The sequence below is a fragment of the Podarcis pityusensis genome (genome assembly GCF_964106645.2).
Source record: "Podarcis pityusensis genome assembly, chromosome: W".
NCBI lineage: Eukaryota > Metazoa > Chordata > Lepidosauria > Squamata > Lacertidae > Podarcis > Podarcis pityusensis.
The window spans coordinates 34,182,370-34,189,685 of NC_138045.1; the positions used below are offsets into that span (position 1 = coordinate 34,182,370).

Consider the following 7,316-nt stretch of genomic DNA (forward strand, 5'->3'; position numbering starts at 1 on the left):
CTGAAGGCTTGCGGTGGGGAGAAAAGCCCTTCTCCGCACTGCCAGCCTGGCAAGCGGTTTCCCTAGGAACGCATTAATTGATTTTCAATGCATTCCTATGGGAAACTGTGCATCGCAAGACGAAAAACTCGCAAGAAGAAAAAACTTGCGGAACGAATTAATTTCGTCTTGCGAGGCACCACTGTATATGGAACTGGCGGAAATGACTGGCAGAATCCGTGACCAGGGAGAAGAGTCGGTGGAGGAAGATTGGATGAAATTCAAAGACTATCTTCAGAAACATTGTAAAATTAAAGAATGTTAGAGTGATGTTGGACTGAAAATAAGCGGTTTCCAGCTGTACAGGTTAAAGTTAATGATAGATTAGATTAAAGATTAAGATTAAAGATGTTTAAGGAAATGGAAATTTGACATAAGAGGTAAAATTTTAATGCTATATTACATTAAGATCAAGATTAGGTTTCAAGAAGTTGAAGTTATATATTATATTAAAATTAAAGATTGGGATTAAAAAAGTGGAAAAGAAATTGCTGGATAAACAATTTGGATTGGAATACAAAAGAGGGAGGTATGAGGAAGTCCAGAAAATAAGTAAATTTAAAAACGGAAATGGAAAAGAGATATTGTTTTTAACTGTTATGTTTCTTTTTATTGTTGATTCTTGCTTTTCGTGTTTCTTTTTATTTTTTTATTTTTTTATTTTTTGAGATTTGTATTGTGTATTTGTGTATCTTTTTTATGGTTTTCTTTTTTTTTCTTTGTTGTTCAATTTTTGATTGGAACCTTAATAAAAATTATTTTTTTAAAAAACAAAAACAAAGACAAGCCGTCCAGCTGGAGAAAAAGGGGGAGGGGTGTACCCCACAAGAACGACCAAGAACGCTGTTTTTTGCTCAGCAATGAGGCGTTAAAGCAGACATATCTTCCTCTGGGTCTGCTCTCTCGGGTCGGGCTCTCCCTCTCCTCAGTGGCGGCGGCTGCAGCAAGGTCGGGGCACACCCCCCCCCCAGCCAGCGGATTGGCTGGCTGGAACTGGCTGGAATTTCCCCGGATTTAATTAATGTCCCCGGATGTAGTCCGGACCTCCGATGCTGCTTGCTGTCATGGCGTCAGCCATGTTGCAGCGCAGGAAGTCCCCAGGCGTAATTCCGGGGACATTAATTAAATCCTAAGAGAGTTTGTGTACTGGTCCAGTAAACGCTTCCGCTGCGCCACCAGCAACAGCTCTCTTTGCAGAGTATTAATTAAGTCCAGTGCAGAGATTCTTGTTGCAGTACAAGCTTCAGAGTCTCAGCAGCAAAGAAATAACGACACAGGGAAGCCTGTCTTTCCAAAGACAGGTTTATTGCAGAAAGATAACAGAAATACCTCCGGAGCTTTCAGACATTTTTGCTTCACGCCCCACAGGCAGAGAAAACAAACACTCTTTATATACTGAGCAACTTAACAACTTAACGAGCTTGACTACTTAAAGTCACATGACATTGCTAACTTGCCAGCGTCTTAGGTTTCACACCCTAACACCCCCTCTCGCTGGCAATACAAAAAAACAAAATTACTTCAGACCCATTTCTTCACAAAAGTTTTCATGCCGCTGAAACCCAAGTGGTTTTGTAAAACCATCAGCTTGATTTTCATGACTGGGACAGTAATTTAATTTAACAATTCCTGCTTTTACCGTTTGACAAACATTTTGAAAGCGGATATCCAAATGTTTTGTACGACCTTTAAACTGCCCATTTTGTGCTAACTTAAGACACGGTTGATTATCACCCCATACAGTGATTGGAGTGATGGCCTTTTCATACATCTCTTGTGCCAAGCATTTGTAAAATTCTAGATCTCTACATAACTCAGATAAGGCACAGAACTCAGCTTCTGTTGACGACAAAGCAATTAGGTTCTGTTTCTTGGATCTCCACCCAATCAGAGAGTTACCAAATTTTATTACACAGCCAGACACTGATTTTCTATCCTTTAAATTTGCCCAATCACTATCTGCCCAACAAGTAATCTGTGCTTGTCCTTCCGAAAACAATTCAAGGCAAAAATCTTTGGTGTATTGTAAATATCTTAACACTCTTTGAATTCCTTTCCATGCATTTACACTAGGTTTCGAAGCTTCTCTGCTGAGTAAGTTAACAGCGTAAGCAATATCTGGTCTACTCCATTGCGAAAGATGAAGTAAGCTTCCCAGTGCTGACTGAAAGATTTCAGCACGCTTGAATTCAGCACTATCCTTGAACTCATTGTCTTTTACAAAACCCATTTCCATTGGTGTTCTAACACCTGCACACTCCGTCATGTTAAACTTTTTCAACATTTGCAATATCTTGCCTTTTTGATTCAGTAGAAAACTGCCATTTTTGGTCCTATCTATCTGAACACCAAGATAGACCTTCACATCACCAAGATTCTTAACTTTGAAGTGTTTATTTAACTCTTTGGCTAGTTTTTTTACTTGTTCTTGTGTCTTTGAAGTATAAATCAGGTCATCTACATAAACAAGCAAAGATTCTTGAGCATCTCCTGAACTTCTGAAATATAAGCAATTGTCAGCCTTGCTCCTGCTAAAACCAATGCCTACCAAAACGTCATTCAAACATTCATTCCAATTATGAGCAGATTGCTTGAGTCCATAAATAGATTTATGTAGTTTCCATACCTGATTTGATTTACCAACTTTCAATCCTGGCGGTAGCTCCATATAGAGCTCTTCAGCCAAGTCTGAATGAAGATAAGCTGTAGAGACATCAAATTGATTCACTTTGAACCCTTTCTGAGCAGCAACTGCTAATAGTGCCCGTAGGGTTTCACTCCTTGAAGTGGGTGCATAGACTTCGGAATAATGTAACCCCTTTCTTTGCGTAAAACCTCGAGCTACAAGCCTTGCTTTGTACTCTGGTTTCCCCATCGCTGTTGTCTTTATCCTGTACACCCACCTACAACTTACTGCTTTGGTACCTTCTGGCAGTTTGGTGATGGAAAACACACCCAGTTCTTTCATAGAATTCAACTCCTTTTGCATGGCCTCACGCCACCTACTGGCCTCCTCCTGGGGTAATTGTTCAACCTCCTCAAAACTTTCAGGTTCGCAATTTGCCAAACCAGCCCAAACACTAATAGCTTGGTACCTTTCAGGAGGTTTACCTTTGTTGGTACGCTTAGAACGCCTTAACAGTTCCTGCGATGTTCCTTCAGTTTCCCCCTCTGACCCAGAATCACTAGTCGTCACCTGTTTGTCACTAGTAGTTGTAGAACTTTCTGATTCTGACTTTACACGTCTCTCTTGCTGTACAGGTGAACTTTTAGAACTAGAAGATTCTGACTTTACAGACTTGGGTGAACTAGGCGATTTCTCACCCTTATCCTCAGACTCAAATTCCTCAGTCTGTTCTGGAACTAATACCTGCCCTGGGGCCTGAGTTTCATTGCTGTTCACCACATCAAATAGTATGTCAGGATTTCCATGAATTTTATTCCAACCATCCTGTTCACAAAATTCTGCACTTCTGCTGATTGTGATTTTCGTTTGATTGCCTTCTACATTCACAAATCTCCAACCTTTTGTGTTTGCTTGATAACCACAGAAAAACATTTCTTTAGACCTAGGATCGCCTTTCCTACGTTGTGCCCTAGGCACCAGCACATAAGCACGACATCCAAAAACTCTTAGATGATCAATTTTTGGTTTTTTCCCAAATAGCATGAAGTAAGGAGTGTTGCCTACTGTGCTATTGTACACTCTGTTAAAAGTATAATTCGCATACAGTGCAGCCTCAGCCCAAAAACGCTGTGGAAGTCCAGAATCAAACAGCAAAGCAGCAATGGCTTCCTGTAATGTTCGAAATTTTCTTTCAGCAACTGCATTCTCCTGTGGTGAATAGGGATTGGTAAGTCTATGAACTATACCTTTCCTTTTTAACCACGTCTCCAGCGTGTGGTTCACATATTCCCCACCACGATCTGATTGTATTTTACGTACCCTGGTGTCAAATTTACATTCGACTTCTTCAATCCAATCCATCAGGATGGAAGCTGCTTGTGATTTTTCTTTCAGAAAGAAAACCCAACTAGCCCTTGAAAAATCATCCACCAAAATTTGCATAAATCTCGCACCTCCAAGCGATTTGACTGGCATAGGGCCACACACGTCTGTGTGCACAAGTTCAAAGGGTTTCTTGCTTACTCTATCAGATCTAGGATAGTTACATGTCTTAACCTTAGCATGTTTACAAGCACAACAATCCAGAAAATTTGGACAGGGTTTAATGTTACACTCCTCAGCTAAATCTGGCATCTTGCTTACATACTTAAAGCATATATGAGCTAACCTTCTGTGTAGTAGATGTGCACAACCTGTAAGAGGAGCCTTATTTACACACTTAGCTTGCGCTTCACCTGTTGAACATCTACCTGCTGCTAACTGCTCTTCATCCAAAACAAAAAGCCCATCCTCACAGGGAATTTTAACTAGCTCCTTCCCCTGTTTCGAAATGGTGCACACATCATTTTCAAACTCAACCTTAAAACCACTTTTTACCAGGCATGACACACTCAAAAGTCCATTCTTCATTCCTGGAAGAACAAAAACAGGAAGGTTAGTTTGCAAACAGTTAACATAAATTGTGCCTTTAAGGTTCATTTCTCGTTTACTATTGTCTGCTATAGTCACGGTTTTTGCAACTGGCAATGTCTTGCAGTTCATCAAGCGGCCACTAGATGTCGCTGGAACTAAACTGTGACTTGCTCCACTGTCAATTATCCACTTCAAGGTTTGTTGGCTCCTTTTAGGACTCTTTTGTGCTGCCATTGCAGATAGTCCCTTATCAGCACCTGCTCCCCCTCTGGATCGTTGATTCTTGTAGTTCTCACGTCGTCTTCCCCTGTAGCTCCGGAAACTGGCCCTGGACTGTTGAAATTCCTGTTGCTTTTCTGGACACTTTGCTATCAAATGAAACCTGCTGCCACATCGAAAACATGACTTGCTGGCCATAGCAGACACTTGTGAGGCTTCCTTACAGCTCTGCCTGCTAGTTTCCCCACGCTGGGAATTATCTGAACATCCAACCCTTGGGGTATTTGAATTATCAATACGTTTTCGATGATGTTGATATTCTTGCTCACACAATCTACCAGTCACATAATTCATATTCAGCTGGTCCTCTGGCAAAACCTGTAAAGTTAGTACGAAGTTTTCAAACCCTGCATGCAGGCTGCTAAGCAGAGTATAAACTTTAATATTTTCAGGAAAATTCACACCTAAAGATGACAGTCGGTTGAAATACTCAGTCATCTGTGACGTGTGTTCAACCACACTATCCCCTGGCTTCAGTTTCAACTCATACAAAGCACGTATAATGTTCACCTTCTCTCCGGGCGTGGCTCTATGGTGAATTCGCCTAAGAGCTTCCCAAATTTCAAATGCAGACCTTAAATTTTCCACATGAGGTAATTGGGAATCGTCTATCGATACCATCAACATGCATCTAGCTTTAGTGTCCATTTTATCATGTTCCCTATTCTGAGCATGTGCAGCAGCCTGTTGCTCTGCTGTGGCATCTGCTGCAACAGCCACAAATGGCTTTCGCCTCTGGACATAGTCAGCCCACACTTCTTTGGCTTCCAACCAGACTTGAGCCCTCTTAGACCACTGCACGTAATTAGCAGAGTTCAACTTTGTAAAGGGAACCTGGAAATTTTCCACTGCCATTCTTGGGGTCTGCTGCTACTCCCTCTGTGTGCCCTTTCTTCTTTTTCCCCTTGGGATTTGTTTTACTCACTTTTCAGACGCCTCCAGCCTCCTCTGAAGCCTTTAAGAGCTGGATTTACGACCAAGCCGGTCTTCTCTCATCCGAAAGCTGCTTTCACTTTCTCTGCACACAATACAGCTGTAGAAACGTAGAAGGATCCATAACCTAAGAGAGTTTGTGTACTGGTCCAGTAAACGCTTCCGCTGCGCCACCAGCAACAGCTCTCTTTGCAGAGTATTAATTAAGTCCAGTGCAGAGATTCTTGTTGCAGTACAAGCTTCAGAGTCTCAGCAGCAAAGAAATAACGACACAGGGAAGCCTGTCTTTCCAAAGACAGGTTTATTGCAGAAAGATAACAGAAATACCTCCGGAGCTTTCAGACATTTTTGCTTCACGCCCCACAGGCAGAGAAAACAAACACTCTTTATATACTGAGCAACTTAACAACTTAACGAGCTTGACTACTTAAAGTCACATGACATTGCTAACTTGCCAGCGTCTTAGGTTTCACACCCTAACAAATCCGGGGACATTCCGGGGACAAATTTCTGCCGGGGACAGATTGCTGAATCCGGGGACTGTCCCTGGCAACCGGGGACGCCTGGTAAGCCTCCTTCTGGCCTTACCTGAGCAGCAAGTGCAGCTTGCCCTGGATCACCATAGATCCCTTCAGTTGCCGTCAAGCTCCCAGGTGTGGGTCTCTTGTCCTGACCTGAATACAAAAGAAGTGATTTTACATCTCCATTCCAACACGAAACGAAAGCCCAGAGCCTGGCTTCATGCTCCCCCTCATCTGGAATATGGTCACTTCCAGCCCCCTCCCAGCCCAAGAATCTCCTTGTATGACAGAGAGGTTTTCTGTGGAGTGCTGCTTCCCTCTGCTGGTGCAAGCTGTTTCTCCAGCAGAAAAATGCTTCCTGGTAGATTGGAAGTGGCCACCCCTCTTTCCCCAACCCATTCCATATGCATCCCGACCCCAACTATCAGGATTTGCCATCTGGCCTAACTCTACAGTACTGCTGATACACAAGATAGGCAATAGCCTGCCACTCACTAACCTAACTGCAGCCTTGCAGGAAAAGAATATAAGAGCAGCCAGAGATTTTGTAGTCCAGCCTATTCACATAAGGAGACTAGTCCCCTGCAGCGCACACCCTCCTAATCAAAACCAAGTCAGCTCACCGCCATAAACTGGGCATCTTTCGGAATTGGCAGAAATGACTGGCAGAATCCGAGACCAGGGAGAAGAGTCAGTGGAAGAAGATTGGAAGAAATTTAAAGATTACTTGCAGAAATATTGCAAAATTAATGAATGTTAGAATGATGACGGATTGAAGTTAAGCGGTTTCTAGAGGTAATGGTATAAAAGAATATGGAAAAATTGGTTTTTAATATTTAAAAATTTAATGTTATAATATATCAAGATTAAAGATCAGGATTAAAAAGGAGGGGAAGGAATTGCTGGACTAACAAATTGAATTAGAACACAAAAGAGGGAGGTATGAGGAGGTCCGGGAAACAAGTAAATGTAAAAGAAGTGATGAAAAGATGGAATTGTTTTTA

General features: G+C 42.1%; 1 long non-coding RNA gene across 1 annotated transcript; it reads right to left on the minus strand.

Moving 5' to 3' along the window:
* Positions 1–1,327: 1,327 nt before the first annotated feature.
* On the minus strand, positions 1,328–6,273 carry LOC308467800. Its single transcript, XR_013981294.1, has 2 exons — positions 5,784–6,273; positions 1,328–5,176 (listed from the first exon to the last, which is right to left on the minus strand). It is a non-coding gene; the product is annotated as an uncharacterized lncRNA (long non-coding RNA).
* Positions 6,274–7,316: the final 1,043 nt, after the last annotated feature.